Source organism: Rhinolophus hipposideros, assembly GCF_964194185.1.
Source record: "Rhinolophus hipposideros genome assembly, chromosome: 3".
Taxonomy (NCBI): Eukaryota; Metazoa; Chordata; class Mammalia; order Chiroptera; family Rhinolophidae; genus Rhinolophus; species Rhinolophus hipposideros.
In genome coordinates, this window is record NC_138049.1 from 57,304,164 (window position 1) to 57,317,866 (window position 13,703).

Here is a 13,703-nt window from a genome sequence, read left to right on the forward strand (position 1 = left end):
AAATCAACCTGACCTTAAATATATATTACACATTTATATATTTAAAAGGCATTTCAAGAACTTTTAATACTTTAGCATAAAATTTTGCATGTCCAATATTTAAATTGTTTTCTAGAAAACTAAAGAGTAGTATAAAATCTTAAGGATATTAAATATAATATCTATAAAAAATATAACAGCATGGGTATATTATTCCACCATGATGACAACTATATTGAGATTTGACTTTGATACAATATTAACTATAAATTTGCAGAACATCTCTTCACATAACATAACCTTCTAAAACTATCCTATATTTTGGATCAGTTTTTAGTTTATAATTGTCTGAAACAATCTAAGTTGTAAGTTCTAATTGAACACATTTCTCTCACAAGCAAGTTAGCTCGGGAAAGTAAATGTATACTTACAATATAGAGAACATATCATGGGAAGCACGTAGACAGTTGTTAAGCTATTCCACTGTATTATAAAATTCTTGGATTATTGCATTCTAAACCTGTTGGGAAAGAGAGAAAAAAATTATATTAGCTAAATGTGCTGGGGGTATTATATAGGTTGCAAAATAACCAAAAGAAAGCTAAAAGAAATCACACATCTTACAAACACAGATTTTTCTAAATGTATTATTGTGTCCTTTGTACATATTAATTTATAATTAATTTAAATTTTTAGGAAAATGCTATTGAACCACTTAAGTCATTTGAGTATACAATAAAATACAAATTATTTTAAAAAATGAATGTAAAGAAATGACTGTAAAGAAACTGTAAAGAAATGACTATAAGTTATCTTGTTAACTAAATATATTTCATGGTCTCTATTTTTTGTTTTCCACTTATGGAATAAATTGAGTCCATAGCACAAAAAACAAAAACAAAATATAAAACAAAAAGTTACTAAATCATCAGGATGTTCACAGTGATCTGAATTAAGAAAATAAAGGCCAAATAATTAGATGATTTGTCTAAATATCTTTAGTTTTCATGTTGATGTATGTCAGCTGCTGTGGGTTGAATATTTGTTCTCCCCCGCCCCCATTCATATGTTGCATCCTAAGGCATAAGATGATGGTATCGGGAAGTGGGGCCTTTATGAGGTGATTAAAACATGAGGGTGGAGCTCTCATAAATGAAATTAGTGCCTTTATAAAGGAGGATCCAGAGAATTCTCTCCCATCTTCCACAACGTGAGGATAGAGTAAAAAGACTCTCTATTAACCAGGAAGCCCTAATCAAACACCAAATCTGTCAGCACAATGATCCTGGGCTTGCCAGCCTCCAGAACTGTGAAAAATAAATTTCTGCTGTTTGTAAGCCACCCAGTCTGTGGTATTTGGTTATAACAGCCCAGGTGGACTAAGACGGTTACCCACATATATGATTGGGTATAAATAAACAAAATGATTTCAAACATTATTGAATCATTCATTCTGTAATGAATTAAGATTAGATTTAATATAAAGTGGGAAAATGACCCACTGCCCAATTAGTTACCCCAATCCATAGCAAATTATCTTTAAAGAATAATTTAAAGTAAAATTAAAGGCAGATTTAGTTTTCTCTTTAAAATAACGCCTCCCAAAACTGTTTTATAGATATATTCCCCATCAAAACAAAAATGTCTTTTTGCTGTTGAACATATGCAATAAGTTTCTTATATTTAGTGGTTACTGAAAGTGGTGGTCAGGTATCCTGTACACACACACACACACACACACACACACACACACACACATCTCTTTTTCCCACTTTATGTTTCCCAAATACCTAACTTCTTTTTTCTTCCTAAAGTTAAATTTTAAAGCAAAATTCAGCCTGATTTCTTTGTGGGTTTACACATTGCCCTGGCTTATGCTTAATAGGAAGATAATTTAATTTTCCCCCTGATTTAGTACTTTCTCCCCCTATTTACACTTCCATATTGTATTTAAACACATTTAATGATAACCAATATATGGAAAATAGATGTAGCATTTTTGTCCTGTCTTTAAAATCTGATTTTACCTACTCTTTTCTCAAAGGTAAACCATAGTAGATGAATAACATGTCTATATTTTGTATCATCCATTGAATGTCTTTTAGGTATGTGTGATTATCATTTAGTCATCACGATACTGGGAGTTTTTATTATCCCCATTTTACAGGGTTCTGATCAAACAACTAGTCCAGTGAAGTTGGAAGGTATTTAGCTTGGGTCAATTCAGCCTTAACTTCAAAGTGTATATCAGAAAAGTCTGCACTTCCACATACTTTCTTGGACACTGTTTATAAGATAATTCTGCCTAGAAATCTATTCTCAATACTATTTGTGTCCCCAATTTGAAAAAAAAAAAAGAAATATTTTATATGGTAGATAATTTTCCCTGTGGAAACTGTATATATCTTATGCTTAGAGTTATTAAATGAGTAAAACTATAAACACAATTATTGCTTATAATATAGGCAATGTATTGGTTATAAATCTTAACAGAAAAGATCAATATATTTTATATTATTGAAAATAGAAAAGGGACATTTACACCTATGTCAACTGATTCCAGATTATTACGACACTTGAACATCTGTTAATTTTTTAAAAATAGTATTCTAAGCATCAAATATCATTCTTGCTCTGTTTTACCATAATCTGATTTGATGCTTTTGAAATATTCTTTGCTGGAAAGTCAGAAAAGCAAACATTTAGAATCCTAGCTAGAGCAAATAATGACAGCCAACAAGTGACTGAGTTCTGTTTTCTGTTTGGCAACTTAGATTTGTGTATGTGTGTATGTGTGTGTGTGTGTGCGTGCATGTGTGTGTGTGTGTGCGTGCATGTGTGTGTGTGTGTGCGTGCATGTGTGTGTGTGTGTGTGCATGTGTGTGTTTCCTATGATTTAATGGCTCAGCATGAAGCATAAATAACACTCAAGTTATAGAGTTACTGTCATATTGTTATTATTTTTGTTGATAAAGTTTTATCTGAATATAGTTACCTCTTTCTTTTTTGTATTACGTGTAGGGAAAGAATCATTCTCTTCCATTACATACATTTGTGTCTAATCCAGTTAAATGACGATAATACCTTTTTCTCTTTTGATTTTCTATATACTCATCTTTTCCCTGGACCAGTCAAGGCATCCGCCCGACATGGGGTAGATGCACACAAGACATGCAGTTTCTGTCATCCATTTTGATAGATGGTTTAAAGCCATTCAGTTTTGAGAAAATGGGATTTCTAAATTCCTTTAGTTCCTTCTTGTGTATGAAGTCCAAGCTTGATGGATTTGTCTATTATTTAGATGTTTTGCCAAGATCTTTAGTATTTGTAACTTAAGCATAAAACATTATGATTCACTAACTGTTTTTTACTTTGCATCAGGAGGTTTATCAGAAAGTATAAATGACTAGGTTTCCATGGCATGGTCAGTTGAGAAACACTGAGCGTACTGGAAGCAAATTGGCTCAGCTACAGACGTGTGTGAGGGTTTCAGTTTTAACTTGGTGCCTGAAGAGGGAAGTAGCAACGTATGTAACAGCAGAGACTTTGATGGGCCTGAATGCCAAGATCCAGGGCAGACTGAATTTGCAGGGCCATTAAGCAAAGGCAGAGCTGAGAAAAGAACTGACTGAGAGTTTTCAGCAGCAGAGCAGCCCACAACAACAAAACTGGGTAGTCTCCTTGAGCGGAGGCAGTCGGAGAAGGTAGGCTTCAAGAAGGAGGCCATGTTTGAGCTGAAGATAAGGACTATACATCGCAAGGAGATTGGGCACTGGGGGCAAAAGCCTTAGAGGAACAAGCATATTCAAGTAGGAGAAAACCCGACAGATTGCATCTTGACCGAGGGCATGGTGGTGGTAGTGGGGTGGGGAGTGAGGTAGACAGGCAGGCACTGGGCCAGCTCATATTGGGCTTCGTAGGCTATCGTAAGAAATTTAGACTTTATTCATGATACAACGGAAATAGGAGGGTTTTATCTGGGTAACTGATTCAAATTTTAAAGGATCACGTCAATTGTTCTATGCATAGAAGAGAGAAAAGTCTGGAAGCAGCAGCCGATCTGAAGGTTACTGCAGTAGTTGAGCTGAGCTATGACAGGGGTGTAAGTTTGGTGGCAGTGACAATGGAGAGAAAATGTTTGGATTTGTGATATATTTGAATAAAGTATAAAATCCTATTCATTAATTTCACCAACAAATGAATTTTTGAGCCATCATTACAGGGTAGGTTATTTTTTCTTTAGTAAAGGGTCAATTTGAAATATAAAAATTACATAGATATTTATGTAGAATACTTTAGCTGATTTGGGTAAAATTCACAAAAGGGGAAAATATAGAGACATACTTATATTTTCTAATTGTTTTCAATTATTGCTGAAATAATTGAATAAAGATAATATAAATGGTTAAGAAAAAACACTTTGATATTTATAAATGAAAGGAAAAGGAAATAGACACACGGAGCATTACTTATAAAGAAGGAAACTTTATAGGACTCTGAATGATATTGGTAGAAACATCTCTGATATATTCAAAACTGAATTCCATTAGCAAGAGCAAGTTTCTTAATTCAATTTACCAGATGTGATTAAAGGACACTGGATTTTGAACAAATAAAGACAATTGCTTTACGCAGTTTATAGCAATAAATGAGATTTGCTTCCAGAAGAAGTCATCGAGCTAATTCCTGTAGCTGTACTTTAAACAGAATTTTATGACTTCAGAATTACTACAGTGGGTCCTTAAGCCTTCTTTACCAACATACATTTTCCTAAATGTGTTCTATATAACAGGTTATAGGTGCTGTGGCTAAAAGGGGGACTAAAACACTCTCCTGCCCTTGAAGCGTTCATCGTCCAGCAGAGGAAGACAAGAAAGAGAAGTGAAGAAATTTGTACAAAATGTCTGGCTAGGGGCACAAATATAGCAGCATTCAATTTTGCGGGGCTGAAACTTAATAGAAAATAGGTTGTGTAAGGAGAATGTTGAATGATGACCAGGCAGTGCAGTATGAGCAAAGATAAGGAGGACAGAGATAAAACAGTTTGGGACTAAAAAGTAATCTGGCTTTAGTGGAGCAAAGAGTTGTGCAGTGTGATGAAGCAAGTGCAGGAAGCAGAAGAGGTTAGCAGGGGCTGGTCAGTGGAGGGCCCTCTGGTCATGCAGAGAGCTTCAACGTCAGTAACACTCATAATAAAACCACCTAAGAATGAAGGAGTGCTCACTGTATTCTAGCCAGGATTTCAAGGTTGTATATGCACATTCTCATTCAATCCTATCAATAAGCCTATGAGATATTATTTCAGTTGGAGACAAAAGGAATATGAAGCACTGACAGCTGAAGCAATTTGTCCAAGGTCATGCAGCTTGTAAATGGTGCAGCTAAAGTAGAACCCAGACAGACTGATTCAAGAGCTCCGCTTTTGGCCCTACAGTTCTGCCTGGTGCAATCGACATGGGATCATTTTGCCGTAAGGGAGTCCTTTTGCATAATGCGAGTGAAAAAGGAGTAATATTTTTCTCACAGTACAAAATGCTAATTTGCTCTTTATATCAGGTAAGAATAAAAATAAGTGCCCTGAACCTGAAAACACAAAGCCAAGTGAGGAACAGAGGGGACAGGAAGAGGAAGCAATGTTTCTCGAGTGTTTTACTATGGGGCAGATGAGTGTTTTACTATGGGGCAGATTCTGGACTGGATGGTTTAATGGCCATCTTCCTTGGTCCATATCTCTGCAGAAGCTGGACTAGAAGAGTGGCTATGGGAAAAGGGTGCAATCTGTGCTTGCTTCAAAGGCTCCTTGGTTATTTTCATCATCTGGATTATTTCATGGATTGGGTTTTCCTCCTCTTTTCTTTCTCCTTATGTGGCTGGCTTGGTTGATCTGTCCTGACCCTATTCTTACGGGCATATGATGCAGATCCCTGTGAACTGCAAAGAACAAGATTGGGGCTGGTGAAGAGAACTAGTTCTGACTGATGTATTAGGTTGGTGCAAAAGCAATTGCAGTTTTTGCAAATTATTTTAACCTTTTAAACCGAAATTACTTCTGCACCAACCCAATAGACTCTTCTACTTCCTCAGTTGCAATAGGACACAGATAATTAGTAGCACTTAGAACCGTTACCAAACATCAATATCTTGAGGACTTTTAATATGCTTGGGATACAGGTTATTAATTGTTATAATAGAAAATGCTTGAAATTGATCCGTCCACAATTATACAAATATTCTTTCCGTAGACATATTTTTCCACACACACTTTTTGAGGGAGGAAGTGTTGCATGGTTCTCTTAAAACCTCAGGGCAAACTATTGAGCTTCTCCCACCTGGGACTTAAAGCAGTACCGGAAACCTCATTGTACATTTTTTCCTGGAGCATCCAGTTTGCTCAAAGATTTGGGGGAAATAAATTTATTCTAACATAGCAATATGCCAAAAATGAAATGCAGAACATACATATATTTTTAAACATTTATTTATTTAACCAAACATGTATTGTCTCTCTACTATGAGAGGTGCTGTTTTGGTTATTGGGATTAAAATGGTTATTCCCACATATTTAAAGTTATATTGTGGTTAGTGAGAAAATAACATATATGTTTTAACATGTGTGTGGGGAATCTTTTTCCCCAGTTTTATTGATAAATAATTGACATACGTCATTGTCTAAGTTTAAGGAATACAGCATGATGGTTTGATTTACATGTATTATGAAATGAGTACCACAATAAGTTCACCTATCATTCATCATCTCGTATATATACGATAAAAAGAAAAGAAGAAAACAAAAAGGAAATCTCCTTGTGATGAGAACTCTTAGAATTTACACTCTTAACAACTTTTCTATATACCATACAGCAGTGTTAACTAATGTCATCATGTTGTACATTACATTCCTAGTATTTATTTATCTTGTAACTGAAACTTTGTACTTTTGGACCACTTTTCTCCAATTACCTCTCCCCGCGCCCTCCACCTCTGGAAACCATAAATCTGATCTCTTTGCCTATGAGTTGTTTTCTTTTTTTTCAGATTGAAGGCATAATGCCTTCAAGTTTCATCCATGTTGTTGGAAATGTAATAAGATTTCCTCATTTTTTGTGGCTGAATAATATACCAATGTGTATATATACCACAACTTCTTTATCCATTCATCCACCAGTGGACACTTAGGTTGTTTTTATGCCTTGGCTATTGTAAATAATGCTGCTATGAACATGGGGATGCATGTTTTTTGGTTGTGTCTTTAGTAATTTCTTTATATGAAATCATGCCATCTATAAATAAAGACCATTTTACTTCTTTCTTTCCAATTCTGGTGTCTTTTTTTTTTTTTTCCTTGCCTCACTGCTCTATGTAGGACTTCCAGTAAGTACTATGTTGAATGGGCATAATGAGAGTGGGCACCCTTATCTTGTTCCTGACCTTAGAGCTTTCAATCTTTGAACACATAATATGATGTTAACTATGGGCATGTCATATGTGACCTTTACTATGTTCAGATATTTACTTTCTATGCCTAAGTTGTTAAAAGCTTTTGTCCTAAATGGTTGTTGAATATTGGCAAATGCTTTTTCCTGCATCTATTGAGATGATCATATGATTCTTTTCTTTCATTTTGTTAATGTGGTGTATCACATGACTGCTTTGATGTATAGTTGAACCAACCTTGCATCCCAGAGAAAAATCCTACTTGATCATGGTGAATGATTCTTTTAATGTGCTGCTGAGTTCAGTTTGCCAGTATTGTATTGTATCTCCATTCATCAGAGATATTGGCATGTAGTTTTCTTTTTCAACAGAAAATATTCCTGTTTTGCTATCAGGATAATTGTAGCCTTTTAAAATGGGTTTCAGAATGTTCCCTTCTTTTTGATTTTTTTTTGGGGGGGGTGTGGGATGGGGGGAAGAGTTTGAGAATGATTGGTTTTAATGCTTCTTTTAATATTCAGTAAAATTCACCAGGAAGCCATCTGGTCCTAGACTTTCCTTCATTAGGAGATTTTAGATTACTGATTAAATCTCTTTACTAGTAAGTGGTTTATTCAGATTTTCTATTTGTATGAGGACTCTTTTTATGGAATTCCATTTGAGTATTTTTGCCTTCAGAAGCTGGAGAAAATACATTTTGGTTTCAACATGGAATTAGCAAACTGCACTAAAGAGCCAGATGGTAAATATTTTAGGCATTGCCAGACGAGAGGTAAAGTCAAGGCTGTTCTATAGATACTCATCTGTTACACAATTTATGGTACAACTCCTCAATTCTGCTTTTGTAGTGTGAAAGAAAATATTTTTAAAAAAAAAGTTGCTATGGCTGTGTTCCAGTAAACCCTTATTTACATAACCTAGCAGCAGATCAGATTTAGCCCATGGACCATAGTTTGCCACTTTCTGGTTTAGACAATATTGATCTTTTTTTTTCATTTCACTAAAATATGGGTCTAAAAATGGTTTGACTTTTTTCTATCTTTATATTGAATCAATAAAATTTAAGCACTCCATCTCCTCATTTCTCTAGCTTTGAGGTGGTCTTGGGGTGATTAATTCAATAAACAATAAGCCCTGACTTGTGATGTGACAGGCCTGGGAGGGACAAGCCAGCCAGTAGCTAGGGGCCATGTGAGAGATAGGATGAGCATTGGGCTGAGCTCCAGTGGCTGTTCCCAAGAAGCAAGTGCACTTCTTCCTTGTTCAGGTGATGTTTTGATTTCTGATCCTACTTGTTAAACCCTCCCTGGAAGAAGAATCTGAAAATGGAAGATAGAAAGTAAAGTCAAGATAAAGATTGTGTGGTACTTATATCCATCCTCAGTCATACTCATGCAGAGGGAGATGCCTGACTGGGACCAAAATGGGAGACAGGCCAGGGATAGATGGTTGGTGACATCGTTTCTTTTCCTTTTTGTATATGACAATAACGACTAAAAAATTGGACACTTGCCTTGTTAAGCACCTGTTTTAAGAGTGTTCCATGAGACTGAACCAGGTAGACAGAATAAGGGAGGGTTTTTGATAAGATATTGCTGTCCTTCAAACAACACCCTTTCTATCCCATTATTCTGACAAAATTGAAGCAAGCACTAAGAAGACAGAAAGAAGGGAGGGAAGGAGATAAGGAGAAAGGGAGACAAGAAGGGGGAAGAGGAGGGAGGGAGGAAGCAAAGGGAAGTCTGTGACTGTTACTCTTGGGCTGGAAGCATGTTCATGCTGCCTACTATCTTTGGCCAGACTCTCAGAACTCTAAGGGCATTAAGAAGTGTATCAGCTTTTCTCTCTTCTTCTGTCCCTTGGATGACTTCCTGTGGGAAGAATTTGACAATCACTGTACAGTTTCTCCCAGTGTATTGTAGAGGCTAGAGATCACTAGTTTTGAAAAGGTTAAGATCCACTGAACTACCCTCTTTAATATTGGGTTCTCAAACATTAATAAGCATAAGACTCGTCTGGATAGCTTATTAAAAGCAGTTTCATGAACTGTATTTCCAAGGGATGCAGACGAATAGATGTGGGGCAGGGTCCATAATTTCCATATACGACAAGGCCCTTTCTCTCCCAGTGGAATTTATTACATATGCTTGGAGACAATACTGTGAAATATCACAGCTAGTTAAGTTCCAGAATGTTCAAAACAGTTGAAGAAAAGGGACTATTAAATGTCATATAATTATTTAAATAACTATTAATTTTTTTGTCAATTGAAAATAAATGTCTTGCTATAAATTTTAATTATAAAACTTAAGCTGTAGCTTTGTAATTCAGACTAAAGTCTCTTAGGAAATCAATAATCAAAATAATGAAATTTAGCATAATAATTTTTTTATAATCAACAAAGAAGAAATGCTAATCAAAAATGTAAATGGATATTTTATACTATGGCAACTTAATTTTGAGTCATGTATTTCTTCCTGAACATTATTTCAGCTGAAATAATGTTCAGCTGAAATTGTTGCATTAAATAAAATGGTTTGCATTGTGTGTTGATAGCATGTGTTTTATGAATAAACAAAGTTATTTTTAAAAAATGAAATGCATTATATCGTTCAGAATCTAGGGTGATATTACACAAAGCTTTACTCTGACTCATTGCATACAAGGAAAAGCATTTTGTTTTAAAATACATTCATCCCCTTTTGAATCATTTTAAAACTTGAACTTCAGGATTTTAAGGGCCTAAATAAAGGTAGCACATTCTTCTGTCCTTACCCCACTTACAAGTGAGTGCTCCACAATTATGAATAGATATTTACTCTACTAAGAAAGCACAGAAGAACCTAGATGACCTGATTTACACTTTGCAAAACTCTCTTACTTCGGTCCTATCCTTTCTTCTCATTCACACTTAGGAAGTATTTTGGAAGAAAGGAAATCCATGCCTACCAAAACCATTTACATTGTATAGTTTTCTGTTGTCAAAGGTTTGCATGAATGTCCTTCATATTTTTCACATATGGATTCTGTATGGGAGATATGCAGATCTAACTCCACATTAACGTGGGAAAATTAAAATGAAATAAAAAGCCATTATTCATATAACTGGATCTAAAGAAAATATTTAAATATTTACCATAAAATTGAAACACTACTAAAGGAAAAAGAAATAAGGGATACAACCTAAGTTTTCTGCGTTAACTACATTCTCTTCATTTTACAGCTGATATGATCCACTCTGGTGAAGGGGTAGAGAGGTGGACCCTCAGACTTGGGTTTGCTAAAAGTGAGGAGCGGGAAGCTCTGAAAAGCAAGCAGGGATCAAGAATGCTCTGATCCCAACCACTCTCTTCATTATTATATATTTGAGTTACAAAGTCCTTTAAAAATACAAATGAACCCTAAAACTAGATTGACTTTGATATGAATTGATTTAATCAGACGGAGCTAGTAGTCCTTCTAAATGCCCCAATGAGTTTATCATCCCCCATCCCCCAAAGGAGACTGACTTGGGTTCCCAAAAAGATTTGGTGAAGTTTTAACCCCCAGTGTCTGTGAATGAGAGCTTCTTTGGAAATAAAGTCTTTGCAGATGTAATGAAATTAAGATGAGGTCACACTAGATTAAGATGGACCCGAAACCCAGTGACTGCTGTTTTTAAAAGAGAAAAATTTGGAGACATAGAGACACACAAGGAAGAAGGTGATGTGAGGCCAGATACAGAAACTTGGAGTTCTGCTGGCACAAAGCAAGGAACATCAAGGATTGCTGGCAACCAGCAGAAGTTCGAAAGGCAGGAAAGGATTCTTCCTGGAGCCTTGGGAGGAAGTCTGGCTCTGCCAATATTTCGCTTTTGGATTTTTAACTTCCAGAATTTTGACAGAATAAATTTCTGTTGTTTTAAGCAACCCAGCTTGTAGTATTTGTTACAGCAGCCCTAGGAAATTAACACATCCTCAAAGGTTTAATTTGGATTTGGGTAAGGATAGTTAGGGTAATGGTGGATGCTATAGTGATGAGTTCTTGAATAACAAGAAGGCATAAAAATTCTATTCACAATATATATTGGTCCTGACTAAACGTAAAATCTTATTTATTGTTTGTTTGTTTATTATAATGTACATGATAACATTTCTATGTTCACTGGGCTCTTTCCTTAGCCCTTGTTCAAGTGTTTAAGCCATTCTTTGTTTACTACCTCAGCTAATGTTGCAGGACTGAAAGCCTATGTGTCTCCTCCCCCTGACTGTTATTTTCCAGAAGCCCAGGGCCTTAGGGGAGTAAGAGGGAATCTAGATCCTGACTACTACTCTCTTAACCTTGTTCCTTTTGTTCTGGTCACTCCAGCCTTTTGTCTGTTCCTCAAAGTGCTTTCCTATCTCAGTATGTAATGTCTATTGACTTTCAGGGCACGTCACTTATTCGACTGTAGCTGAATGCGTGGGAGGGATTTGAACTTAAACTATTATCTCTGATGTAATGTGAAGATGTTTTCCTTTCAAATTCCATATACTGAGGGAATACACAGTTAATTATTATATGCTATTTGATGTGATATGAAACCTAACTACATCTATAATTTAAGATTTAACAGTTTTGGACTTCAAATTCAGTGAGTCATATGTAATTATAAGCCAAGTTATACATTTAAGGCTGCTAATACACAAATCTAAGTCAAAGATGGCTGTATTATAGCAAAGTGTGTCTCAAAAGCAGATTTATGGCCCATCTAGGGAAACTTTGAAAGAAAAAAAATTACAACGCTTCTTAAAGTGAAACACCTGACCATAAAGATCTTATTGGTTAAAAATAACCCAAAGCAATACTAGGTTTTAAAATTTGCATTAAAGAAAAAAAGAAGGAAGCATCAGGAAATTATTCCAGCAAGAAGTACATCGTATCAGTATATTCTGTTTAATGGATGGTTATGACCTAATAGTTATGTTTTTTAAAAACACCTTCAAAAAGGTGAATTTAGTGGATTTTTTTTAACTTTTTTTATTTTAAGTGTGTTTTTCTAAGACCTATCAGCTCCAAGTCAAGTAGTTGTTTCCATCTAGTTGTGGAGGGAGCAGCTCACAGTGGCCCATGTGGGGAATCGAACTGGCAACCTTGTTGTTAAGAGCACTGTGCTCTAACCAACTGAGCTAACCAGCCACCCCTAGTGCATTATTATATGTAAAATTTCTGATATGTAGATTCTTACTTTGTCATGCTAATGAATATGGTTATTATATATGTCATCCTTTGAAAATACACTGACCATTAGCATACATCATTTTCAAAAAATAAACAATGATCCTGGCAAGAACATCATTACCTACTTATAAATGAAAATGTAATATTAGAAAGCTTTTATCTGCATATAATTGGCATAATATGTCATGGAAGTTTCATTGTATTTTACTAAAATACTTACAAATTATCTTTTGAGGTTTTACATACACATTCACACACACAATATAAAATCCACTGAAATAACTATTAATTACTCAAATATGTCTTGATATACTTGCTTTTTATTCATCATAGGTTAAAAAGATAAGAGTTCCTGGTGACATTAACCAGGTAGAAAAGGAGAATGTCTCAGGATAAAGACTGCTCCTCTTCTCCCCAAGTCAAGGAGAGAAATTTTGATCTTAATGGAATGATTGGACATGTAATAAAAATGTACATTTTTATGTTTTAAAATCTTTTTCCTTTATTTTGTTTTTATTTCAGAATTATTCTTGAAGATTTTTCATAAAACAAGACACATATCTGTATGAACTAGAAAGATTCAGTTATATATTTATAAATTAATTTACTTACATACATTAACAAATTTATAATTTTTCAGAATTATGAACACAGGGTAAACACTGAAGTGATAATTAAATTATTAGATATGGAGTATTTAGTTATGTTAAGCAGTCACATTTGGTTAAAATTATCAGCAATAGTGCTGAGTAGACACGCCAGTAGCCATCTCCTTTTACTTCCACTTCCATCCAAACACCAAATCCTAATTCTACCTTTCAGTAAATCTTTCCTCTCTTTTAAATCCCACTTCTGCTGCCACAACCAAGAACCTCTTCATTTACACTAGGGCAATTACAGTTTTTACACCTTCTGTGTTGTCTTTGATGATAACTTTCTAAAATACAGACACTCTGGTTTAACTCAAGCCATTGTGTACTTCAAAATTGTTTGGTAGTTTCTCACTCACTGCCTGGAGGCTAAAGCTCAAACAGTTTAACATGGAAAGGAAGGTCTTCAAATCTTAATCCCATCTTAATTTCTAGGTTTAT

General features: G+C 35.1%; 1 protein-coding gene across 4 annotated transcripts in view; it reads right to left on the reverse strand.

Annotated features, from left to right (window-relative positions):
• FUT9 (fucosyltransferase 9) overlaps positions 1–13,703 on the reverse strand; it is a 170,216-nt gene that overhangs the window by 86,695 nt on the left and 69,818 nt on the right. For all 4 annotated transcript variants that reach the window (XM_081044829.1, XM_081044826.1, XM_081044827.1 and 1 more), the window contains one exon: positions 411–499. The gene's annotated coding sequence lies outside the window, so the exon portion shown is untranslated. The remainder of the gene's footprint in view (positions 1–410; positions 500–13,703) is intronic.